This window comes from Thamnophis elegans, chromosome 12 (genome assembly GCF_009769535.1).
Source record: "Thamnophis elegans isolate rThaEle1 chromosome 12, rThaEle1.pri, whole genome shotgun sequence".
In the NCBI taxonomy this organism is placed as follows: Eukaryota; Metazoa; Chordata; class Lepidosauria; order Squamata; family Colubridae; genus Thamnophis; species Thamnophis elegans.
In genome coordinates this window covers 12,185,093-12,212,543 of record NC_045552.1, presented here as the reverse complement: position 1 = coordinate 12,212,543, position 27,451 = coordinate 12,185,093, and the positions used below count along the sequence as shown (strand labels likewise).

The window sequence follows — 27,451 nt, the reverse complement described above, 5'->3', positions numbered from 1 at the left end:
AAATCTTGTCTCCAATGTATCAGTGTTTGAAGAGTTCTGGCTACTTATAATTTTGTGCCACAAGAGTGGTGTGGTAGCCCAGAGGTGCAGCTCTCGCCTCACAATCAGGAGGCTGTGAGTTCAATCCTAGGTAGAGGCAGATATTTTTCTCTTTGGACACAATGAGAATATATCTGCTATGAACTCCCCATTGGCGACAGGAAGGGCATCCAGCCAGTAAATACTCGGCTCCATTCAGTTGCCCCGATTCCACCCCGCAAGGGATTACAGGGTCATTAAATGAGAAAAACAAATGTGCCACAACTGGTAAAGAGCAGTTTCACTTCCCCAAATGGTGGTCAGTAGTGTGAGGAGAACCTATCAGAGAACTAAATGTTGAGGAGTTGAAAAGAGACACATAAAAAACTCTTGTTTGTTTGAGTGTGAGGCTGGCTCTACATAGCAGCTAAAGCCAAAACCTGTCTTTGCATAAAAGATGTGTCTACAACAGTAAAACATGGTGTGGCTTAATGCAGTGAGGCTTGCTTCATCCAACTTGGTAAATTAGTGGCCGGGATTCTAGAATGTACCAAACAACAAACTGCACAATCCCATTGTCTTTTATTTGATTAAAAACTGGACCTCACAATCTTTTAGCCAGATCAGAAGTCATTAGTCCTTCCTCTGGCCCTCAAATCACGAGTAGAGCTAGTACTTGACTTTCAACCATTTTTTAGTGACCAATCAAAGTTATAATGGCACCAAAAAAAAGTGACTTATGACCATTCTTCACACCTATTATCATATTCCCATGGTCATGTGATCAAAATCCGGACGCTTGGCAACTGGCGTATATTTATGAAGGTTACAGTGTCCTTGGAGTCACAATCCATTCACTTAAAAACTGCAGTGATTCACTTAATAAGTCTGGCAAGAAGTATCGTAATATGTAAAGGAGGGCTAAACTCCGTTAACAACTGTCTCGTTTAGCAACAGAAATTTGGGACTCAATTGTGGTCGTAAGTCAAGGACTTCTTGTACTGAAAAATGAAAGCAATTGTAACTGGCCATCTTGGATTTGCAGAGGGACACCTCAAGTAAAAACAACAACAACAGTTCTGGTCGCATGTGTGAAGTGGTTTCATCCGTATAACAGTTCAGGACGAAGCAGGACTATATATTCATATTCATTCGTTCATTCACTCATTAATTAATTAATTCATATGATGCCCATCTCGCCTGGAGGTGAGTCTTAATTACCAAAACATTCCCTGCCTCTGTTTTAGAATATTAATCAATTAGGGAGAATCTGAATAGGTCAGGTAGGCTTCAAGTCATTCTGCAAATTAGAGACAAGCCACACCTGAATTATTCTCACCTGTGCCGTGAGCTTGCACTGGTGTAGAATTCCCACTGTGTCCTTCGGTTATGCTTTGTTTTGTTTTTAATTCTTAAATTTTATTTTCTAGCGTAGCTTCCGGATCGGAGTTCCCCAGTCAGTAGGAATTAAGACGGACTCTACATACTTGAGATTAGTTTAACACATCCAGCCATGGCCATTTAAACAGCTATTCTGTAGATAAAGAATCTTTTTTAACATGGGTGAGAATCCTGTGATCTCTGGTTTCATTCTACAGCAATGGGGTAACTAACTGGGCTGGATGGATAGAAGGGCACTGACAATATGATCCACATTTTTTTGCTTCTGTCTCCAATCATTGTCCTACAACTCAAAAACAAATCCTCAACCTTTGCTTTCTGGTTTAGGCTGGTGTAACTTTTATAAGCTTTCCAAACAAGGCAGATGTGCTTATATGTGTCCTCTGTTAAACCTGTGTTTAATCCTGGATATAAATGGTAATGCATGCAGTCTAGAGCAGATCATGTTTCTTCTGACTATCGTCAATTCTCTGTATGGAAATATTTCTTTTTAAAAAAATGCAAAGTGAACCGTCCTGTTTGGAAATGATTTTTCTACCTTTTCACATGTTGGCTCTGAGCTGTCAAGGCTCCAAGCAAAATAGGCGGCATGAAAAATCATTGTTGTTTTTCTTTCAATCAAGTTTGATACTTTCAACAATCCTTTTTTTCCCATCAATCCTTCCACTCCAATAATCCAACAGCAGAAATCCAAACATTATTTCAATGATTTGGTACGTGTTGCTAGTCTTTCTGGCGGAGCAGTCAAGAAACAGGCATGGTAAGAATCTCAGGGATGCTACTGAGAGCCAGTTTGGTGCAGAGATTAAGGGATGAGAGGATAGACCCTGGGTTCTAGTCTAGTCTTGCCTTAGCAGGAAGCCAGTTGGATGACCTTGGGCCAGTCACTCTCTCTCGGTGTCAGCGTTCCAAGTATCATGTAGAATTAAATCAGAGTCCAAGGCAAAACGATCCTTAAAGTCCCAATTTAATAAATCAGACATCTTAGTACATCTGTGTTAATCCCAATTCTGGAAATTACATCAGGATCCCACCCAGTTAAAAGTTCATGATCTTGTCCCCACACCCACAATCCATCACATGGTCCAATCTTCTTCTTCCACGCTGGCATCTCCACCCAGCTGCTTCCGGTCAGGTGTAAAAGTGCGGAGACAAAAGATGACCTTGGTCTTCTAGAAAAGAATGACAACAATACATTTCACAATCCTACTCCTTTCTATTCCCCCCTCCCATCAACTCTACTAATGGAACAGCATAATGAAATAAGAGAAAGTGTGGCAGGCCAAAATTCTAAAAGGAATATAATTGCAGGCCTGACACTTGGCCCTAGAAAGGAGACAACGGCAAAACCGTTTCTCAAATCTTGTCTTGAAAACTGCAGGGAGTAGTCCAGGCAATCGCCAGGAGTTGAAAAGCGGGGAGGGGGTGGGGCAAAATGCACCCCTGTTTAACCCCCTTTTGAGTTTTAACTGACTTCAAGGGGGACCCTTGCATATTACACTTCACCTTGAGGGATGTTGTAGTATGTAGGGCATGTAATAGATCCATGATGGCAAACCTATGGCACGCATGCCATAAGTGGCACGCGGAGCCATATCTGAGGACACACGGGGAGTTGCCGTATGTCAGCTTCAGTGCGCATGCGCAGGCTGGCCAGCTGATTTTCAGCCTTCTGGAGGGTGTGGGGAGACCGTTTTTGCCTTCTCCGGGCTTCGGAAATGAACTTCTGGTAGGTCAGTTGGGCCTCCTGAAGCCTGGGAAGGGCAAAAAAACAGACCTACTGGGCCCACCGGAAGTCGGGAAATGGGCTGTTTCTGGCTTCCAGGGGGCCTCTGGGGAGCAGGGGGGACATTTTCACCTTCTCCAGGCTTCAGGAAAGGCTCTAGAGCCTGGGGAGGCCAAAAAACAGCCCTCCTAGGCCCAAGGAAGCAGTGGTGGGTTTCAAAAAATTTTGGAACCTACTCTGTGGGTGTGGCCTCCTTTGAGGGAGTGGCTTGCCGGCCATGTGACCTGGTGGGAGTGGCTTACCGGCCATGTGTTTTCTTTCCCTCCCTCCCTCCCTCCCTCTCTCTCTCTCTCTTTCCTTCCTTTTGTCTCTGTCCCTTTTTTCTTTTATCTCTCTCTCACTCTTTTTCTTTCTTTTTTCTTTATTTATTTATATCTTCTTTCTTTCTCTCTCTCTCTCTCTCTCTGTCTCTCTCTCTCTCTCTCTCTCTGTGTGTGTGGGTGGGTGTGTTTGTGTCAGTGGTGGGTTTCAAAAAAAATTGGAACCTCTTCTGTAGGTGTGGCCTGCATTCCGGGTCCACTGGTGGAACCTAACCGGTTCGGTAGATTTGACGAACTGGTTCTACCGAATAGGTGCGAACTGGTAGGAACCCACCTCTGCAAGGAAGTCAGAAAATGGGGCATTTCTGGTCTCTAGAGGGCCTTCAGGGGTGGGGAAGCAATTTTTGTCCTCCCCAGCCTGCAGGAAAGGCTCTGGAGCCTGGGGAGGGTGAAAAACAGATCCACCGGGTGTACTGGAAGTCAGGAATCGTGCTGTTTCCTGCCTCCGGAGGCCCTGTGGGAGCAGGGGAGGCCATTTTCACACTCCCCAGGCTCCAAGAAAGCCATGTGCGCATGCACTGGGGTGCACAACACAAGGGGCCGTGCACACACGTGCAATAGTGCACACGCACGCTTTCGGCACCTGAGGGAATAAAGGTTCGCCATCACTGTAATAGTTGAAGAAGCCTGTGGTCAATTGAGGCAGCTTCCAGCTTCTCCCATAGCTTAGTCCTGGTAACCGTATCAAAGGCTGCCTTGAGATCTATAAAACCAGCATATAATGATATAGGTCTATTTGATATATATCTTTCAATCAGATGATGAAGATCTAAGCACTGATATGTGGTGCTTCTCCCCTCTCTAAACCCGGCTTACTCTTCAACAATCAAAATGAGGACCCATATTGTTGGGGGCAAGATGCTGATTCTGTAAATGGCTTGGAGCGGGCTCTAAAGCCTAACAAAGTGGTATACAAGTCTATTGCTATTGCTTAAAGTTGGCAAGATTGGACAATGCCTGCTATAATCTCTTCTCCAAATCCCTTCTTAATGGTTTGTTCCTTCTCCCACTTAACAGCTCTTTCATCCATTCCCCAAGGTCAGATCTCAGTTCTTTTATGGCTGTTGACAACTTCCAGGAAAAAAAAGAGAGATTTAGAGATTTCCTTCTGGAAATTTCATTTCCTAATGTAATTTATTGTTTTATGAAGTTTTTTTTTCTTTTTACAAATATGCAACATTATGTACCTTAGCTGAGGTACACAAAGGTTTGGTTCTTGCCATCAAAGTAATGACACACACAAGGTGTGTGTGTGTGTGTGTGTGAGAGAGAGAGAGAGAGAGAGAGGGAGGGAGGGAGGGAGAGAGAGAGAGAGAGAGAGAGAGAGAGAGAGAGAGAGAGAGAGAGAGAGAGAAAGAAAGAGAATAAGATGGATGCTGAAATGGTGCAGATCACACACCACAACTCTGATTATGCTCTTTTGCCCCAACCACCGACTCTGTTATAGCTCTATTTTCAAACCAATGACAAATTAGACCCAGTACAGATACTGGAGCCCATCTACCAGTAGTCCTTATTTAGCGTCCACACAACTGGGACCGGCAACTCGGTCTTTAAGTAAAGTGGCTGCTAAGTGAACCCCCAACTGTGCTGGTAATCTTCCTTCAGCTTTCCTTTGCTTTTGCAAACGTGCAAAGGTCATTAATGTGAGGATCGGTAGCATAGTAACTGCAAACAGTCACTAAATAACACAGTTGCTGAACAAGGACTTACTGTACATCAGCAAATCTTCACGGTCGGAAGGAAAATCATTCGAATCCCCGACATTAGAGAGACCCAGAACTCTTGAAATCAGCATTTCAGGATGAGGCAGAGTCAGCACAGACAACTGTTTCCACTTAAGAAGTTTGAAAACGACCTTAACGCGTCCAAGGGCAGAGATGTGTGACTTATTTTGAGACAAGGGACATGTTTGATCTCAAGATGACAGCACAGCAGATTTATCCTTTCAGAAGCCAGAGTTTCCAGACCAAAGAAGCAGTCAAGGTCACAACGACCCCCACCCCCCAATACATCTGGTTCCATTCGCATTAAATTTAATTACGATTGAACAAATTGGCTGGATCTGGATCTGTTGGTGTGTAAGAGGACGATTTTTTTCTGCATGTTCAGCTGTGGCGGGAAGGGAAAAAAAATGACCATCTGTTTTATTGAAGAAGTAGTTTGCTTGGATTATCTATAGATCATTTTCTGTTTGCAACGCAGGGCAATAAATTAAAAACACACAGGAACTCTGTCTTATTATGGGTTGGGTTGGACATTTGGAGCCGAAAGGAAAATAGTCATATTCGATTTAAACCAGAACTGTTAGTGAATGAAATAACTCTCTCTTACTAGGAGAGGGCGCTATTTCCATGCAATTTGTTGACTGAGAGATTATTATTAGGAGATTGAAAAAGTCAATTGGCGGCTCTAGAATAGAACAGAACAGAATAGAATTCTTTATTGGCCAAGTGTGATTGGACACACAAGGAATTTGTCTTTGGTGCATATGCTCCCAGTGTACATAAAGAAAAATAAAATACATTCATCAGGAATCACAAGATACAACACTTAGTGATAGTCATAGGATACTAAATGAGGAATCAAATCAAACAATATAAATTGTAAATATACAAACAATATGGTTATAGTCGTAAGAGATAGGTACTAGGAAGGATGGGAAGAATAATACTAATACAGTCTTAATAAATAAATTGACAGTGTTGTGGGAATTAGTTGTTTAGCACAGTGATGGCATTTGGGGGAAAAACTGCCCTTGTGTCTAGTTGCTGTGCAGTTCCTTGTAGTGTCGTGTTGAGGGCAGAAGTCAGAGGTGGGTTTCTGCCGGTTTGCCCCAGAACCAGTAGTGGCGGCAGCGGGAGGCTCCGCCCATTCTCCCGGAGCGCATGCATGAGCAAACTGGTAGTAAAATAAATTGAAACCCACCACTGGTAGAAGTTGAAACAATTTATGTCCGGGATGTGAGGGGTCTGTAGATATTTTCACAGCCCTCTTTTTGACTCTTGCAGTGTACAGGTCCTCAATGGAAGGCAGGTTGGTAGCAATTGCTTTTTCTGCAGTTTTAATTATCCATTGAAAGTCTGTGTCAGGGATGGGTTTCAACCGGTTCGCGGCGGTCCCTGCGAACCGGTTGGTCAGTGAACCCGGAAGTAAGTAACTTCCGGGAACGGCAGCTGGCCCACCCGCCCGCCCGCGCTCCTTACCTGGTTTTGACGAGTTCTGCGCTTCCATGTATGCGCAGGACGCATACAACGCCTGCACGATCCTCCAGGAGCAGCTGGAGCATCGCACAGACGCTAGTATGCATGCGTGCGCCGCGCGCGTGCACGAGGACGCCGGCAGCCCCGTTCCAACCGAACGGGTTGGAACGGGGCGAGAAACCCACCCCTGGTCTGTGTCTATACTGAATGAGCTTACTTATAAACATCCTTCTAATTCTAGATTCCATCTGTTTTTTCTGCGTATGCATCTGCAGCATTTTTTTTTTTTTTTTTTGCAGTTGATGTATCCAGTAGAAATCCCGAAGTGGCAGAGGGCTCTGCTAATTTGAAATGTGGTTGGAGGAACATCCTCCCTGTAGAAATTAGAAATCTTGGCCTTTCATAAGGCCCATGAAGACCTGGTCCTGGTCGCCTTGAATGAATGGAGGGGCCCTTCTCCTGGTTGTGCTAACCACCAATGATTGTGGCAGTCTCCTTGGCTTCTGCGTCTTTTCATTTTTGTATTTATGACAGAAAATGGCTGATTTTAAGATGGTTCGCCGCCCAGAGTCACCTGCTGAGATGGGCAGCCATACAAATTGAACAAATCAATGAAAATAAATTTTAAAGTGATTTGTGGTTTGATACCCAAAATGGAACCTTTTTTTCTCTCTCTCCATCTTTGTTTTTTTCTTTCCTGGTGAAATTTACAAAACAAGACAAAAGGGTCACCACGGGGGAAAAAAAAAAGATTTTATAGTATTAAACAGTGAAAGAAACAACCTATATCAGTGTTTCTCAACCAGGGCAAACCTTTAAGAGGTTTGGACTTCAATTCCCAGAATTCCCCAAAGAGCATGCTGGCTGGGGAATTCTGAAAATTGAAGCCTGTTAAAGTTGCCAAGATTGAGAAATACTTGTTCGATATAATGATTCAAATCAGCTACACCTGACAAAACCCCACCAATTAATTGGAAAAAAGATACATATCATAACTATATGCAATTAATTCAATGCTTAGGCCAGTGTTTCTCAACCTTGGCAACTTGAAGATGTCTGGACTTCAACTCCCAGAATTCCCCAGCCAGCATTCCCCAGCCAGAATTCTGGGAGTTGAAGTCCAGAAATCTTCAAGTTGCCAAGGTTGAGAAACACTGGCTTAGGCAATGCTTAAGGAAATCCATGGTAATAGTGATGGATTGAGATTTAGGTCTGCTTAAAATAACCACGCGCTATGTGGGAAATGCCTGCCATTTTGGTGGTCCTGGTGCTGTCTTCAACTCTTTCAAGGCTGACAACCTTCTGCATTGTCTCTTGAGCCAAAGCATCTCCCAATAGCTAAAGCCAGGTGCTGAGATTTTCCGTATTCTTACTTTGTACTGCAAAGTATCCTTCTTGTCCCTCCTATTAAGTGAAACTATTTAGATCTTATTTATTTATTTATTAGACTTATATACCACTTCATAGGGCTTTCAGCCCTCTCTAAGCGGTTTACAGATTTTTTTAGCAAATTGAGTCAGCAAATTGCCCCCACAGTCTGGGTCCTCATTTCACCCACCTCGGAAGGATGGAAGGCTGAGTCAACCTTGAGCCGGTGAGATTTGAACCGCTGAACTGCAGATAACAGACAGCTGAAATGGCCTGTAGTACTGCACCCTAACCACTGCGCCACCTCAGCTCTTATCTGGGGTTTCTCTAAACCAGGAGTGTCCAACATGGCAACTTTTAAGATCTATGGACTTCAACTCCCAGAATTCCCCAGCCTGCATGAGGAATTCTGGGAGTTAAAGTCCACAGATCTTAAAATTTCTAGGGTTGAACACACTTGCTCTAGAACAGGGGTGTCAAACTTGCAGGCTGTGGACCAGATGTATCACGCACTGGCCATGCCCACCCCGTTTAGCGAAGGGGAAAAAGTCACGATACATCACATGATGACGTGACACCATGAGTTTGACATCCTTGCTCTAGAATGAACCAAAGGGGACCAGAGAATCCTGGTAGGTTTTTTTCCCCCTAAAGCATGGACCCTCTAAAAGGTACAAAAATTACATGCAAGCTTGAGAATTGGATTTTCAGGACTGAGCACTTTCCGAACTGGGATGGGGGAGGCTGCTGATCAGTACAAAATCAGCTGGGGATTTCTATCCATTTCCTTCCTGAGCTTGGTTGATGGAGTCTGGGTTACATTATACTGTGAAATACTTAAGGGGAAATGAGCTATTAACTAAAAGGATGAGGCTGAATCTAAGAGCTCTCCAGGAATTAAATGGGTTATATATAACAGGGTTGGAAGCGTGCAAAGAACACATACTCTGTGCTGAGTTAGCAAAGGAAGGAATAATGCACTGACAGCAAGCTTTGAAGCAGCTACAAGGTGGTTTAGGTAAGCTGGCTTTGAACAGGAAAGGGTGTGAATTTTTCTTATCTAACCCACTGAAAAGATTTTTGCTCTGCCCTCTAGCATATTAAAACATATTGAAACCTGCAAAGGTTAGTTAGGAGAGCCACAGATTTTATGAATGCTGCTGCTTCTTCTTTTTCCCAAACGTAATTTCTGCTTCCTGCATACATTCTCTTAGTTCAAGAATTCCAAAACTAACCAGACGAGGCAGCAAAGCCAGCATGTTGTAATTAAAATCTGCATTTTGAAATGTAAAGTTCTGGGGAGGAAATAAGCTATTTTCTCTTTATTTAGAAATCAGTGAAAGCCCCTGCAAAACATTTAAGATATGTGCAGCATCTTTTTGCCTGCAGGAATGCAGCCATCGTGCTAAGGTGCCACAGATCTCCGCAACCTTCCTGCCTTTTCTAGGGTGGCTTCTGAGTGAATGGAAACATATGAAAGTTTATGAACTGATCGAGGGAAGAACAAAAGGGGATAAAAGGAAAACCAATGTTTATAGGCCTTAAACAATTAAATATTGGGGCAGTGAGGGGAGATTTAAAAAAAAAAATCTCCAAGGCTAGAGAAGTTGATTTAAATTAGTGCATTATTCATTTTTTGCCTTAAAATAAAGCTGTTTATTTACTTTCAGGGTGCAGAAAGCACATTGCAGGGCAGAAGTATTCTACCTTGGCAACTTGAAGACTTGTGGAGTCCAATTCCCAGAATTCCCTGGCCAGGGAATCATGGGAGTTGAAGTCCACAGATTGCCAAGGTTGGATACCCCTGTTGTAGGACTTCCTGAAGCTTAGCAGCAGCTTTCTTTTTGATCTAAGGGCCCCCACAGTGGTGGAGACAAAAAGCAGGATTCCTGCTGATGGTAGGATTTTTATCTCGGATTTTTCACCTCCTTCCTTCTCTATTAGTCAGCATGATAAAAGCCAAATCAATGCTCAAGTTGCATTAAGCTTTGTTAGCGAGATTGTTAGCTTAAGACTGCTAGTAACTCACTCTCACACTTGGATCAGAATAATCTGATTGCACCAGCCTCCAATCCAGGATGAGAGGAAATGTGTTTTACTAGGCTATGCACAGGATATTTTGAATTAATCTGTGAGATGTCAGATTTTTAAGTTTTCTCCTTAGTCTTATATCAATTTTGAGCTTATAATGTGATTCTTTCCCCACATATGGTATGTTTTTAGCATTGGAGAACATGGGAATTGTACGTCAATCCAAACTTGTCTAAAAGGACAAGTTGTCACATCTGGAAAGATAATTGCCAGATTAAGCCTGTCATTGCCTTGCAAGCTTTTTTTTCATTTGAAGTATGCAGATTTAAATAGGCGACATTTGCACTGGAACCATTAATGAAGCTGGGCTGCTACTCACACATGGATACCCACCAAGGAGACTGTGGAGCAGCTACATTAAGCCTTCAAGAGAATGCTTTGAGGAACAGCTGACATTATAGTTTGTACAATTCCCCTTCTAAATGCATCACACGCTACCTTACAGATTTTAGTGCCGACCCCCCCCCCCCCCCCCAAGGACAGGTGTGGACAAGCTATTGGTGTTGGATGTCAAGCGTGACGAATGAGGATCGCACATTAAATTCCAGTTAAGCTGATTTATTGCTCATGCCTGTACACAAGAATCTAGTCAAAATTCAAAATTCAAATTCAAAAAGGGTTGAACTTAGATTGCTTGTGGGAACGTAAGGACTCCAGACTGATTCCTCTCTTGACTCTGCCCACCAGGCTCTGCCTCTCCTTCTTGTACATCAGGAACCCCACTTGAGTGGCTAAGAACTGCAGTAGGTAAAGTGAAGATGCTTAACGGTTAGCGCCAAGAAGATTAAAAGCAAGACAACCTAACACAATTGCTTTAACACATGGGGAAAAGTTAGTTACAGAGTCAATAGCAGCCATGGAAAAAGGGATGCTCCTATACTAATGTTTGTTATTGAGTTATCTTTGCTTTTTCAACCAACCAGAAAAAAAACAAACCTTTCTTAGATTCTGACCATGGGTTATTTCTGCCTATTTGGGATTAATCAGCATGTATTTAAAACCACATTCTAATTCCTTTTGTGTACTGGCAGAGTGACAACTTGTACAATGGCATACCTCCTTGTGATCTCTTAAGAAAAATAAATATCTCCGTATATCTATTGTATTAAACAGGCTCAGCATTTCATAATTGAACTTATGTCTGGAAAATGCTGACTTTTTAAAATGTGTGCTAAATGTCAACCTGAGGATTTTAAAAATTACAAAACAATAACTACATGGGAACTCTGCACATGTTTAGAAGCCCTCCTCTGTAATAACTATCCTATTTTCTAGTAAATGTCTCTAATAAGCAGTGACCCTATGTGGCTGCAAAGGAATGCAATGATGTTCAGCAATTACATACCAAATTACATACCAAACCATTACTTTCTTGCAAGGAAAAGTATTTATCTATTTATTTATTTATCTATTCAATTTCTATAGCTGCCTACCTCAGTCGGTAGGCAGCTTTGGGTGCTTTACAATAAAATGAAAATACATTACAATTAAAAATACTAAAACATATTAAAACAATCATAACACACAAAAACACTAAAAACGTCCAGATTAAATACATGTTGGAATAAGATATTTGGCCAATGAGCAATACAGATGGAAATGAGGCTCTTAACAAATTATGTTATCTCCTTTCTATGTAACTGTCTAAACAATAATACATCTTTATTACATTTGTAATGTAACTGTCTTTTGCAGTCTAAATAATAATTTAACCAGTTTAAAAAAAACAATAAGCAATATACCATACTTCTTGTTGTTTTAACCCTTTTCCCTGGGCCTCTGGAAGTGAATTTTTTAAGATTACTACATCAGATTTCTCTGCTCTGACTGATGTTGTCTGTCCCAATAATCAGCTGCCTTCCAAGATCTTTTTAGAAGATGTTTCCTATGCTGTAAATCACTCCACACTCCTTGCTCAAGAGCGTGAGTGGGGCCTTTCATGTATTGCCCAAAACAGGGAAAGGCGTAATAAAATAAGGCATCATAAAAAATATCTACAGGCAATTTTTATGTGTCAGTTTTTATACTTTAATGGCTTCGAAAGGTATTAAGGGGTAAATCAAGTCGATTGGGCTGCCCTCTGTCAGAAATGGTGTAGGGTGAGGGTTCCCCAAAGTTGGCAACTTTAAGACTTGTGGACTTCAACTCCCAGAATTCTCCAGCTGGAGAATTCTGGGAGTTGAAGTCCACAAGTCTTAAAGTTGCCAAGTTTGAAGTTCTCTGGTATAGGGTCTTCCACTTGGGCAGGGGGTTGGACTAGATGACCTATAAGGTCCCTTCCAACTAATTAATTAATCAATTAATCCAATCTAATCTAATCAAAACTCATCTTTGACCTAACCCTACTTCTTCCTCTTCTCTGACCACATGGGCGGAAAATTAGGGATTTTCCCCATATGTCCTAAGACTGGAAGCCCCCCAAATCCGCAGTCTAAACCTTGCAGGAGCTGGACTCAGCAGCAGTTACGTTAAGCCAACCAAGGTTTGCTCAGCGACCTGATCCGTATATTAACCTTAAACTTAAGGCCGGTGGGATCCAAGCGACCGGGCCGTTGCGTTCACACACTTATACGACGCCCACCCAACTGAGGGACACCGGCCGGGCCACGCGGACTCGGTCGAGGGCGGCGTTTCCACCACAGGCCGAGCCGTGGGCCGTCCTCAGCGCGGCCACGGGGGAGCCGAACTCCCACGGGGCGAAGCCAGCGCGACCTCTGGGGCCCAAGGCGGGCCCTCCGCAAGATTCCTTCAGGCGGCCGGCGATAGCCCGCCTCTGTGCGCGCAAGGCCGGCCGAGAGAGTCCGGCCGGGGCTCCCGCCTCCTTTGGCGGGCGGAAGGCGTCTCAGGGGCTCGCGTCCAGGGAGCGAGGCGTCGCGGCCGTTTTGCCTCCGCCTCCTGACGTCAGGCCCTGCCCGCAGGGGCTCCGGCTCTCTCGGCTCGGCTCCTCGCCGCCTCTCATTGTCGGGAAGAGAAGCCCCAGCTCGCCAGGCAGCCCTTCAGCCAGTCCGCGGGGCCGCCGGATCAAGCAGCTCCAAGCGGGCCGCCGCCCCCCGAGTGGGCGCCCCCCGGCAGCCGGGGCGGGCATAGCCGGCAGCTCCTGCCGGGCCTTTTGCGAGAAAAGCAGCGGTGAAAGGCGGAGGAGGTGAAGAAAGTCTGGGGCGCCCTGGGCTCCTGCGCGCCGCCCGAAAGGAAAGCAGTGGCGGCGGCGGCGGCGGCGGCGCTGGGGAAGGAGGACCGGTAAGGCGTGGGCTACGGGCCGGCGTGGGCACCGGGTGGGCTGGGGGGCCGTCGGCGAGGGGCTGCATCCTCCTCCTCCTCCTGCTGGCCGATCGGGGCTTCCAAGCGCTGCCAAACCCGAGCTGGGCTGGGAAGGAATTCAAGGCATCCGCTTTGTTCAGACTGCCAGTGTGCGCGGACAAGCCCGGAGCAAAAAAAAAAACACCCAACAACACAGCCGAAGCCGGAATCCCCGCACTAGCCACGGTTTTGGAGACGAAGGGAAGGAAAGGAAGGGAGCAGGGAAGGCAGGCAAGCTCTCGGGAAGAGTCCGCCGGCCTCGCGCTTGCAACTTCCGAAGCCATCCCCAAGTTTTCTTCCCGCTCGGACGCCAGGCGGCCAGGCCCTTTCCTGCCCAGGCAATGGCCCGAGGAAAGTGGGTGGGGAGGTGGGGGGGCTGCCTTCGCCGGGACGGCTCGGCTGAGGGTCCGACCCGAGGGTGGTGGGGAGAGGCGGGAGGGGGGGGTGGTTGTCTCCCTGGGAAGGCAGGGCTGCAGGAGGGGCGCTCCTCCCTCCCAAGAGAGGGGCCAGCGCGGCCCTTTCGCAGCCTGATCCCGAGTAAGGCTCGGCTCTCGGGAAGCGGGGACTGGAAAAAGGAAAAGGGTGCGTTTCCGAAGCGCGCGTTGGCGTCAAAGTCAGGCCCCTCCGTGTCGGGAGATCGGGCTGGAGATTGCGGCTAGCCAGCCAGTCCAAGGTCATCTCGGGAATTGCGGGGAAGTGACTTGGGGGGGGGGAGGGGGGCGGCTCAGAAGTATCGGCGGGACCAGGACCATAAGGGGCCTCAGGACGTTTACCTGGAGGCGGGGGGGGGGGGGGGGCTTCCGCGAACTTGGTAGGATTTTCTTTTAGTAGGCAGGCTGGGTGTGCTGAGGCTGTTTCCCGCAGTGGTTTGGGAACGTGATCCCATTGCAGTTGAAAGGGTAGTTCTCCACTCCCACCCTAAACTGCGCCTTGGAGAGGCTTCTGCGACACCCGAAGAGTGTGTGTGTGTGTGTATGTGTGTACACACCTCCCTCCCTCCCTATATTGCATCTCTCCCTCCCCCACCTATTTGCCTACCTATATTGCATCTCTCTCCCTCCGTGTCTGTCTGTCTGTCTGTCTGTCTGTCTATCTATCTATCTATCTATCTATCTATCTATCTATCTATCTATCTATCTATCTATCTATCTATCTACTTACCTACCTACTTACCTACCTACCTATATTGCATCCCTCTCTCCCTCCATATCTCTCTCTCTCTCTCTCTCTCTCTCTCTCTCTCTCTCTCTCTCTCTCTATCTATCTATCTAGCTACTTACCTACCTACCTATATTGCACCCCTCCCTCCCTCCCTCCCTCCATATCTATCTATCTATCTATCTATCTATCTATCTATCTATCTATCTATCTATCTATCTATCTACTTACCTACTTACCTACTTACCTATCTACATATATTGCATCCCTCCCTCCCTCCCTCCCTCCATATCTATCTATCTATCTATCTATCTATCTATCTATCTATCTATCTATCTATCTATCTATCTATCTATCTATCTACTTACCTACTTACCTACTTACCTATCTACATATATTGCATCCCTCCCTCCCTCCCTCCCTCCATATCTATCTATCTATCTATCTATCTATCTATCTATCTATCTATCTATCTATCTATCTATCTATCTATCATCTATCATCTTAACTATCATGTAAATCCTGCCCTGTTTTTTCCGGGAGAAAATATTACTTTTATGTATTTTATCAGACTGTTAAGCATTACTGCCGGAGAAAGTGTTAAGATTATAATGAGGTAGCTGTGCTGGTTGCTCCTGATTTGGTTTTCCCTCCCACTAAATAGTTCAGTTCCTTTGGAAAACAGGGACAGGTGGAAATTCAACTGATGTAGTGTGGTGGCTTGCAAAAAATGGCATCGGGTGGATTGTCTGCCTCTTAGCCTCCTGACTTTTATGGGGTGTTTAAAAGAATAGGAGGCCTTCCAGGCTGGGGAAGCTGCACCTTAGAACTGGGAATAAATATGGATGCAGCTTGGATGAGCCTGACTGAAGATTTCTTAACTTCCAGTTTGGTGTTTGGTATTTGGAACTGCAATTCAGGCTGCCTGGAGTATGTAAGTTTAGGGAAATGTGCATCTTCATTGCTGAGTATAGATTACTGTCTGACAGCTTTTCCCACCCTTTAAATGTGGCTTTTCCTTCTGCAATATTCTGGTGCAGTATTTTATTATCTTTCAAGCCTTTTTATGAGCAGCACCTAGGACATGGCTTTTCCCTCAATCTTTTTATCTTCATGGCAGCCTCTCTGAGGCAGGAGACCGAAACGCCCACCTCTCCTTATAGTGCTGGATCACGGTTGTATCCTGGCTTTGCTCCCTCCTGACATGAAGCTATTAACCACAGTTTTAAAGACACAGAGTTTGTGTTCATTCCGTGTGCAAAGCTAGAGACAGGCAAATTTCATAATGCATTGTGAACTTTGCTTGTATCATATCACAGGCAAGCAGGGCTTAAACCCAAGATTCATGGGTTTTAGCTGCAGTGAACGTTAAATCCTTGGCTATATCCCAGGACATTGGTGGGAATGCAGTTGACTGAAATTGTAGATGGCCCTCCCTTCCTCCAAATTTTTCAGGGAGGACAGGTGAAAGCAGTCACTACTGCAGCATAGTATAGTTCTCTCTCTCTCCCCTTCTCCTTCCCGCCCCACTGCTTCTGTGCAGGTATACCTATAAGGTATATACAGCTTAGAGATGCTGATTATCTTTACCCATAATTGTGATTTAGAATGACCTTTGAGCAAAGAAATACTTCTTAGTATAGAAAAAACCTGTTATTGGGCAGGGGGTTGGACTAGGAGACCTCTAAGGTCCCTTCCAACCTTGTGATTCTATGACTAATATGGGCAAGGCTAATAAGAGCCGGTGTAGTGTACAGTTAATCCTTGACTTACAATCATTCATTTAGTGACTGTTTGAAGTTACTGCGCTGAAACAAGTGACTTATGACTGTTTTTCACACTTTATGACCATTGCAGCATCCCCATGGGTGCTTGGCCACTGGCATGTGTTTATGACAGCTGCAGTGTCCCGGGGTCATGGGATCACCTTTTGCGACCTTCTGACAAGCAAAGTCAACACGGAAGTCAGATTCACTTAACAACCATGTCGGCTGGCGACCCCCCGGGGGAGGGCCTTCTCTGTAACTGCTCCGGCCCTCTGGAACGATCTCCCCGTTGAGATCCGGACCCTTACTACCCTTCCGGCCTTCCGCAAAGTGACTAAGACCTGGCTGTTCCGGCAGGCCTGGGGCTGTTGAATTATCCAGCCCCATTCTAAGTTATGAATGTTGTTGCAATTTTAAACTGTTGTTTTTATTTTTATATCCCCCTTCCCTTTTTATTGTAAGCCGCCCTGAGTCTTCCGAGAGTGGGCGGCATACAAAACTAATAAATAATAATAATAATAATAATAATAATAATAATAATAATAACCGTGTTACTAGCTTAAGAAATGCGGTGATTCACTTAACTGTGGTAAGGAAGATTATAACATGGGAAAAAACTCACTTAACAACTGTCTTGCTTAGCAACAAAGTTTGGGTTATGACACTCTTTCATTCGTTCAGCTCAACTTACTTCACAAGGTGGGGTTGTTGTGGAGAAAATTGATGGTGGCACGGTATGATATAATTCACTTTGAAAAAGCCAGCCTGATATATTGAATAAAGTGTTGGATTGAGACCAGAGAAAGAGCCAGATTCAAGTCCACCCTCAGCCAAGGAATTTAAATGGCTGATTTTGGACCCGTCCATCACTCTCCCAGCCCTATCTTCCTCACATGGTTGTTGTTTGGAAAATTGGAGAATAAAAGTTGGCCAGCTTGACTTTCTGGAGAAAAAGTGGAATGGGAATGTCACCTTCCATCACATAAATACAGGTAGTTTTCGCCTTAAAATTGACCCCAAGATTTCTGTTGCGGAGACATTTGTTAAGTGAGTTTTGCCTCATTTTATGACCTTTCTTGCCGCAGTTGCTAAGTGAATCACTGCAGTTGATAAGTTAGTAACCTAACTTATCAACTGCATAAATGAATCCAGCTTCCCCATTGACTTTGCTAATCAGAAGGTCGCAAAAGGGGAATACATGACCTTAGGACACAGCAACGGTTGTAACTACGAACCAGCTGCCAAACATCTGGATTTTGATCACGTGGGGATGCTGCAGAGGTCGTAAGTGTGACCAACGGTCATAAGTCACATTTTTCAGTGCCGTTGTAACGTTGAACGGGTCACTAAAACGAAACGTTGTGAAGTCGAAGAGTACCTGTAAGAAAAACAAAATGGAGAATGAGGAAAGGGGATGGAAAAAGTATTTGCTGCCTTCCACATGGGATGCTGTTGGCATCATAGGAAAAAACATGTCCGTCGGTTTGCTGCTTCTCCGGTTAATTAAAAATAGTGGTGTAAAATCCTTAGCCTGCGCATGTGTGCGAGGGGAATCCACCTACGTGCAGGTGGAGTGGGGAATTTTTAAACCCCACAACAAGCGGAGAACTCCTCCTTGCCCTCCAAAAGTCTTTATATTAATCAGCCATCCTCCCATTCCACACCCCCCTGGGTAGAAATACTTGTGCTCAATTTACTCTGAGGAATTTTTTTCAGCATTTCCCCCTCCTTCCTCTTTTTTTTTTTCCTCCTTTCTCCCTAAAGTGAAACCATCCTTGGGCTTGAAAGGCAGGGCTTGGTGTGAATCTCTTGCTTGTTTATTGCCTTGTAAGTCCATTTTTGTCCATTCGGAGCTGACAAGAGGCTGTTCCTGCGGCGGGGAAGGGGGAGTGGAGGGAGCCAGCCCCCCCCCCTTAAGTTTCTGAGGAAAACATGGCATTTGTTTTCACTAAAGATCTCTGGAATTTAGCACTTTTGGCTGTGGCCCTCCTATTGTCTGGAAGAAAACCCAGGGAAGGGTTTTTTTTCCAGGCTTTCCGTCATGATTAATTGTGTTTGCTTGTGCCACGGTGTGAAAGCATGAGCGTGTTGGATAGCAAGAGTGCCTTTCCCTAGACAAATAACGCTTGTGCTGGTGGACTCCAGGTAGTCCTGGCTTCCACCTCCAATGGGAGACCAGAATTTAAGCAAGCAAGTCAGTTGTTATGTGAGTCACACCCAATTTAACAACCTTTTTTTTGCCACAGTTATTAAGGGAATCGCTGCAGCTGTTGAGTAAATAGCCATAACGCTTAGACTTATATACCACTTCACAGTGCTTTATAGCCCTCTCTAAGCGGTTTACAGAGAGACGCGGTGGTTTGGTGGCTAAGACGCTGAGATTGTTGATCAGAAAGGTTGGTGGTTCGAAACCTTAACACCACATAACAGAGTGAGCTCCTGTGACTTGTCCCAGCCTCTGCCAACCAACAGTTAGAAAGCATGTAAAAATGCAAGTAGAAAAAATAGGAACCACCTTTGGTGGGAAGGTAACGGTGTTCCGTGCATCTTCAGCGTTTAGTCATGCCGGCCACATGACTACGGAGACGTCTTTGGACAGTGCTGGCTCTTCAGCTTTGAAACAGAGATGAGCACCGCACCCTAGAGTCAGAAACAACTAGCATATATGCGCGAGGGGAACCTTTACCTAAGCGGTTTACAGAGTCAGCCTCTTGCCCCCAACAATCTGGCTCCTCATTTTACCCACCTTGGAAGGATGGAAGGCTGAGTCAACCTTGAGCCTAGTGAGATTCAATCTGCCAAACTGCTGGCAGCCGGTGATCAGCAGAAGTAGCCTGCAGTACTGCACTCTAACCACTGCACCACCGCGGCCCAGTTCATCATGTGGTCTTTAAGCAAATCTGCCTTTCCCTATTGACTTTGAATGTAGGAAGGTCTTAAATGGTGATCATGTGACCTCAGGATGGTGCAACCATTGGAAATGCTATGCCAGATGCCCAGGAATCAAATTTTGACGCAGTGTGGTTGTAAATGCAAGGACTGGTTGTAAGTCACATTTTTCAGTGCCGTTGTAACTTTGAACCCTCACTAAAGGAATAGTTGTAAGTTGAGGACCACCTGTAGACTACACTGGCTCTTATTAGCCTTGTCCACATTAGTCATAGAATCAAAAGGTTGGAAGGGACCTTGGAGGTCTTCTAGTCCAACCCCCTGCCCAAGAACAGTTTTTTCTATATCTATACTTGGGAAAACTTGCAAAATTTCTTGCAACTCCCCCCCCCCCAAAAGATCAATACATTTAAAAATAAAAGTGTGTTTTGTGTGTGTTTGTTGTCTCTGTGTGCTATTGAGGTGGGAATACTGATTCTAAAAAATTCTAGGTCTAGAATTATAGCAGCCGTCCCTAATTTGTGATTTTCCAGATGTACTAAGACAATAAGAAAAGTGCTCTGAGATCACCCATCACTATCTAATCTGGCCTTTATGTAAGAGTCCACAAATAATTGTTTGAATCACAAACAGTATCAGACCAGATGCTTTCAGGAAGCTCAGGAAAACGGGCAGCCTCCTCTTTTCATTGTTGTTCTCAGCAGGTACCCCTTTTGAGGTATTGTCTATGATTCTGAAGGTAGCAAACACCCAGTATGGGTCAGTCCCCTCTCTCAGCCCAAACACACCTCACAGGGTTGTGTTGTGGGGAAAATAGGGGGAGGAAGGAGTATTAGATATTAGATTAGATTAGATTAACAGAGTTGGAAGGGACCTTGTAGGTCATCTAGTCCAGCCCCCGCCCAAGCAGGAGACCCTACACCATTTCTGACAAATGGCAGTCCAATCTCTTCTTGAAAGCCTCCCATTGATGAAGCTCTCACAACTTCCAAAGGCAACTTCTGTTCCATCGGTTGATTGTTCTCACTGTCAGAAAGTTCCTCCTCATTTCCAGGTTGAATCTCTCCTTGATCAGTTTTCATTCATTATTCCTTGTCTGGACTTGTGGTGCTTTGGAAAATAGCTTGACCCCCTTCCTCTCTGTGGCAGCCCCTCAAATATTGGAACATTGCTATCATGTCTCCCCTGGTCCTTCTCTTCACTAGACTAGCCATGCCCAGTTCCTGCAACCTTTCATCATATGTTTTAGCCTCCAGTCCCCCCAGTCATCCTGGTTGCTCTTCTCTGCACTTTTTCTAGAGTCCCAATATCTTTTTTATAGTGTGGTGACCAAAACTGGATGCAGTATTCTAGGTGTGGTCTTGAAAAAGGATATAGTTGATTTAGGAAAAAAAAAAATCAGAAAGAGGGCCAGTTGGTGGTTAAAGCGCTAGGCTCAAAAACAGGAGACTGTGAGTTCTAGTCTGCCTAAGTCATGTAAGCCAGCGGGTGACTTTGGGCCAGTGCCTCTCTCTCTCTCCGCCAGGCTCACTATAAAAATAATAAAGCCTGGATATAAAATAAATTGCTTCAAAAGACAAGCAAAGAAGCCAGTTCTAAACACTGGCCTCTTCTGGACATGGGAGACCTGGAGAAATCCTCTGCTCGATATTGTTTAGCATGAAGCCACCTTTGAGAGGTGAGCAAGAGGTTATGAAGGGCTCCCTTCATATGTCTCCACCCTGGGTAGAAAGGAAATGCAGGGGAAGTCTTGACTGGCAATTTGGAGGCCATCATACTTTGGGTGGAGAAAGGCAGACTTGGGCTTAACTCAAACAAGATGGAGTTGTGGTTCCAAGATGATTCCATTTTTTGATTCCAAATGAGATTGGGCTTCCCTGAAAAACAAATCCCATCTAAGGATTCTCTTGGATTCATGACTCTTGCTAGTGAGGAAGTGGAAGCCTGGCTTAGGAAGATCTTAACTGGCATTAGCTGGTATTCTTCTTCTTCTTGTGCCATATCCATCATCAGACGTTGGCGATCATGTTGGCAATCCTATTTTTGTCAACAGCAGCATGAAAAAATACTGCCGAGCTTTGTCTAAACCAGTCCCTTAGGTTTTGAAGCCATGATGTTCTTCTGCCTGGACCTCATTTGCCTTCAATCTTTCCCTGGAGCATTAAGTGAAGGATGCCGTATTTTTCTGGGTGTTGCATCACATGTCCAAAATATTCTAACATTCGCTTTTTAATGACTTTGATGATTTCCGTTTGCTTTCCCAGGCGGCTTGTTCCCTCCTCATTTGTGATTTTGTCAACCCAGGTTATACATAACAGCCGTCTGTAAATCCACATTTCAAATGCTTCTAGTTTCTTCAAGTGGTTTTCTGTCAGAGACCAACTCTCTACTTTGTAGAGCAGGCTAGAAAAGATGTAACATCTGACAAGCCTGATTTTCAGTCTTAGGTTTATGTCGTGACTGCAGAAGACCTTTCTCATTCTGAAGAATGCTGTTTGAGCTTTCTCAATCCTTGTCTTTACTTCACTGATCATGTCCCAGCTTTCATTAGCTGGTATGTCAACTGGGAAAGGAGGCACCGACAATAACAATCCGTGGCCTTGTTAGCTCTTTGCTCTGCTGCCCAAGGTACAGTATGTAAGCAGGGAATGCTTGTTGAGTTCCTTATGGGAAGCCAGGCAAAAAAAAAAGAGAGAATTGTTGGAGGGCAGAGGTGCTGACTGTTTCAGGAAATCAGGGAATGTATGAACTTGGAATGCAAGAGATGGAGCTATGCTGGAGAAAAATGCAACACGGGAGTGCTTTATTTGGCAATATTACGGTGCTGGGTGGTAGTTTGCATCTTGACCTTGTAAAATACTTCAAGTTAGTTTGCTTGAAGTGGTACAGAAACTATAGCAAGCAGAATCAAGGAATCCATCAATTTATTTCTAAAGGAAATAAATCGCCTCCTGCCGATTACCTCCCTCCGACCAATTAGATCGCACAGATTGGGCCTCCTCCGAATCCCATCTACCAGTCAATGCCGACTGGCGACTACGCGGAGGAGAGCCTTTTCAGTAGCAGCTCCGACCCTGTGGAACGACCTCCCCGTCGAGATTCGCACCCTCACCACCGTCCAGACCTTCCGCACAGCCCTTAAGACCTGGCTATCCCGTCAGGCCTGGGGATAAGTTCTAATTCGCCCCACCCGAGTGTTGAGTGTTGAATGAAAGTTGTGTTTTTATTGTCTATTTTATTCACATATTGTTTATGTCTTTGTATTGCACCCCCCTTTCCCTATGAATGTAAGCCGCCCTGAGTCCCCTCAGGGAAAAGGGCGGCCTATAAATCCCAAATAAATGATAAAAATGATAAAATGAAATATGCCTACATTCAGACAATACAGTTAATTTGGAGTTACTGCATTAACAATTGTCCCTTGCTGCTCACTGAGAAGGCTCTCTCTGATCCAGAAAGTAGTAAATTGGTAGTAACTTCATTTTCCATGAATATTTGTCCAATCCACTTATCTATGTATCAGTCCCAGATCTCCTCCTATTTCATTCTAACACCTGATGGACTCTCCTCCTTACATTGTGAAAAAAGGGGAGGAGATCACATTTTCCATGCCAGACATGTTTGGATCTTTTTCTGATGTCTGCCTGAAGTTCTTAACCGCTTTGGGCATGGGGTTGGGAATTCTAGCATATCTTGGCATATTTTGAAGTCCAAAAGGCAAGAGGCAACTGGGATTTCTTCATTTTTTCTTGCAGACATTTAGCTTCTCATCCAAGAAGCTTTTTTAGTTCTCTTATTTCTTGGATGAGAAGCAAAACGTCTTCAAGGAAAAACAAAGAAAGTCCAGTTGCCCCAGGAAAAAGCACCTTTGGGAAAACCATGACGTAGATGACTGAGAATCTTCATAGACACATTTTGAAGGCATTAGTAATGATGATAGCTGGATTATCAGAAAGTACACAGTGTTTTGCTGAATCTGATCCTGCATTGTGCTTCTCCCAAAAGACCAGCTAGATGATCTTCTGGGAAGTCTTCAAAGATGGCACAAGAGTCATATCTCCTTTCTACCGGGGTTCTCCAGTAACTTCTGTTGCAAGAAACACATTATTTCCTAAATTGGAGGTGAAATACTGAGATCATCATCAGTATTGATGATTAATGTGTATCATAACCAATTCTCCTTGTTTTGGGGGATTTAACACAGTCCAGATGTTGAAGATGCTAGAAGAGAATATCAATTTGGAGCAAAGCACAAGAGCATGGGGTTATTGGATGCTACTATGGAATCTGGGGATGAGACCAACTGAAATCCTGAGTAAAAATCATCATATTGGTATTGTTATTTTAAAGGTGAATAAACAGTGAATATTTTGATTGTTGGACTAAGATGGCCGCCTTCTGGACTAGTGCAATTTTGCAAGATGCTGGACTTAGCAGCAAGAAGGTCCAGATTCAAAGCCATGGAAGTCCCCTGCGGGACATTTGGGCCAGTCCCTTTCTCTCAGCCCATTTGGACTTTAGAAGCTGCTAGACTGAGTGCTGGGAAACACAGGGGTCTCTTTAGGTACTTTGCTAGCTGTGGATATATTTCATCTGGATCGCTGCTCCTTACCCAACACTTTAACCACTATGCCAGTGATTGGCCAAGTGCCCAAAGCGTGTGCTCGCTCATACCCTAAAATGCAATGTGAGAACCCCCGCACAGGATTCCCCCCCCCTAAAGCAACTATATCCTTTTTCAAGACTACACCTAGAATATTGCATCCAGTTTTGGTCACCACACTATAAAAAAAGATATTGAGACTCTAGGAAAAGTGCAGAAAAGAGCAACCAGGATGATTAGGGGGCTGGAGGCTAAAACGTGAAGAACGGTTGCAGGAACTGGGCATGGCTAGTCTAGTGAAGAGAAGGACCGGGGGAGACATGATAGCAATCTTCCAGTATCTGAGGGGCTGCCCCAAAGAAGAGGGAGTCAATCTATTTTCCAAAGCACCATGGCAAGACAAGAAGCAACAGATGGAAACCGAACAAGGAGAGATTCAACCTGGAAACAAGGAGAATTTTTCTGACAGTGAGAACAATCAACCGATGGAACAGAAGTTGTCTTCGGAAGTTGTGGGAGCTTTATCATTGGAGGCTTGCAAGTAGAGATTGGACCGCCAGAAATGGTGTAGAGTCTCCTGCTTGTGTGGGGGGTTCGACTAGATGACCCACAAGGTCCCTTCCAACTCTGTTAATCTAATCTAATCAAAATTGGCATCCAGAACTTTACACAGAATAGATAAGTAGATAAGTAGATCATAGATTTGTATAACTCTATTGTCATTTTCATTTTCGATCCTTTTCCTAATTATCCCTGGAACACAGTATACCTTTTTCACAACTGCTACATTCGCTTGGTGCCATCATTGAGCTATACATCATGATCCCACGGTAGTTTTTTTTAAAAGTAGCACATTCCCCATCACCATAGCTGCAAAGTTAAGAGTTTTGCTGCAGCACGCATCATTTTATACTTAAAATTAATCGCATCTGTCATGTGGTTGACCCATCCTTCACTTAAGCGAGATCTTCTGGCGCTTTCTACAATCGTTTTGGTCCCATTACTGTCTGAACCCTGGGAAAAAAAGGACTCTAGTTTGTGTTATGAATCACAATATGAACTTGCAGAAAAAACTACTGGGGCTTCGTGGCCGTTGAATCATCAATGGGAAACGAGTTCACGAAGAGATAATGACGTGAGCTGTTCAAGGCAGAGGGACGGGCAAGAATAATAATTAGTGAAGTTAGTGAGAAATGCAACTCAGTTAAAAAAAATCAAAAGCAACATCAACCGGTTCTACCTGGGCTTTTCAGACTTTCTCTTTGTCAGCTTCTAAATCTAGAAGCAAATGTTTAATCCCCCCTCCATCTTGCCCTAGCCATTTCCCCACTTAGAAATATGAAGATGAGTATCAAACAATCTGTAATATTAAGTGTGTGGGAAGATAGATTAATGAAAACTGGTGAAAGCGAGGCAATGAAGACACCAAGGTATGCTTTATGGTGAGTGGGTGGGAAAACTATGGCAACTTTACAATTTGTGAACTTCAACTCCCAGGATTCCTGAGCCAGCATATCTGGCTCAGGAATCCTAGGAGTTGAAATTCATAAATTCTGGGAGTTGAAGTCCACAGGTCGTAAAGTTGCCATAGTTGCTCACTTCTGCTTTACTGTTTACAACAGAGGTTGGGAAGTAACCTTTCATTTGATCTTTGTTGTTCAGTCACTAAGTCATGTCACTAAATTCTGATGTTTAGTCACTAAGTCATACCCCATTGGCCAGAGGATTCTAAGCCCCCTTGTCCTCCATTGTCTTCCAGAGTTTTTCTGTTCTGACCTGGGCTTCCCAAGAGCATGAAGCAAACTCCTTGCCCCGACAAAAACCCCTTTTATTAATTTACTGTGAATTCTGCTCATTCACATCCAGCAAAGACTTTCAAGGGAGGCTTTATAGTCACAGACCTTATCTGGCTTGGAGAGCTGACAAGCCAATATCTGCCAAACTTGGCAAGGAGTCTCAGAGAGTCAGGAACCAATTAAGCAAACTAATTGTCTCCTGCAAACTCCCCTCCCCTTTCGCCCCGCTTTTATTTCCTCTGGGAGGGGCCATTCATCGTCCATCTGTGGCCTTACTCCCAAGTCATCCCCTGTTCTTTAGTTGTTCCCTTCATCTGGCAACTCTGCGTATGCGCACTCTGGGAACAGACTCTAGCTGTTCGTCTGCCCCATGGATGTCCAACTCCGAAGATAGCTGATAACTGTCAGACGGCTCTGGCCTCCTCTCTGCCTCCGACAAAGAGCCCTCCTCAACAACCTTCCCCAGACTCCAGGACTGGTCCATGTTCCTCCCCACCTCCTCACTCTCCGAATCTGCTGTCATTGATGATAGGGTTGCCAGATTTTGTGTGTGCGCAGGTTTGCACACATGATAATATTTCTTAAGTTGGTAGATGTGTTCACGCATACAAAGGTTTGTTCTCTTGAGTTTGTGATAGTGGAGAGTACAGCAGGAGTTGTAACTTGTATTTATTAGAGAAGCCGTCATTGTCGAGTTTGTACGGTAAGCTTAACCATAATCTATCAGCAAGATAGAGTAAGTGCCCTCAGTATGCTAAATTAAAACCCAGTAATCCATTAGGTGTCTTGGTAGCATATGTGAATCGTTCTCCTGAGTTATATTGACTTTCCCTAGAGAAATGTATAATTTTTGCAACCTTCCTTGGGAGAAGGAGGACCGGGCGTAAGAAAGCCATGCTTTTGGGAGATTTCCCAATAATCTTGTTTTTTTTAAGGAAACAGTAACCCTCTTTTTAATTTGAATTATTCCTTCCCCCCCTCCCCGACCACCCCAGCATGTTTCTGTCATTTGCCTATGCTCAGGCTGAATGTCACAGCTTTGGAGGCAAAAGAAAGATTATCACTAGAGAGGGTAGAAGAAGGATGCCAAGATATGTAGAATATCCACTCAAATAAAAAATCTAGAAAAAAAAAGAAGACTCCTTCAAAATGACTGAATGGGGATTGAGTAAAGAAGATGGCTATAAAAGAAAGCAATGTCTTATGTTGAAAATGCCCAAAGTTCCACAGAAAATTAGGTGTATGCTATATATAGTTCACAATTAGCTATCTCTCCAGTTTACATAAAAGTGACCACAGGAAGTCCTGTCTTGGCTAAAATGCATAAAAAGAGGTCAACATTATAAAAGTGATTTCCAGGGAGGTGTGGCCCATTTCTTTGGAAAAGCTAAGCATCTGTAATTATGTACTCGGTAAAACAGTGTGAACGAGCGCATTAGTCAGTTGAATTCCTGTACATTTCCTTCTTCCTCTGTCTCCAGACCCAGCTTGTGATTAAATGTTATTGTTGAATAGTTCGTTAAGCTTTTAAAAATCCCGATGATACATCCAAGCTGCCAGGGTTCATTCCAAGCTTACTCATTTCTTTTGAAAAAAAAAAAAAGTTATTAGCCAAATTATTAGACGCCCTTGAAGACAAGGGCGGCTGACAAAAGGCTTAAAACCATAAACAAAACCAGTAGCTTGAAAAACATAGCACATCACTGGGTATAATTGATTGCTGGACCTAAAAACAACAGCACCAAATTTAAAGCT

The 27,451-nt window shown here is 44.3% G+C and overlaps 1 protein-coding gene across 2 annotated transcripts in view; it reads left to right on the top strand.

The window, feature by feature from the left end:
• The first annotated feature begins 13,114 nt into the window (after nt 1–13,114).
• LUZP1 (leucine zipper protein 1) overlaps nt 13,115–27,451 on the top strand; it is a 75,793-nt gene continuing 61,456 nt past the window's right edge. The window contains exon 1 of one of the 2 annotated variants that reach the window (XM_032227748.1): nt 13,115–13,424. The gene's annotated coding sequence lies outside the window, so the exon portion shown is untranslated. Of the gene's footprint in view, nt 13,425–13,991; nt 14,067–27,451 lie in introns of those variants that run through there. The other variant, XM_032227749.1, reaches the window with a different exon arrangement.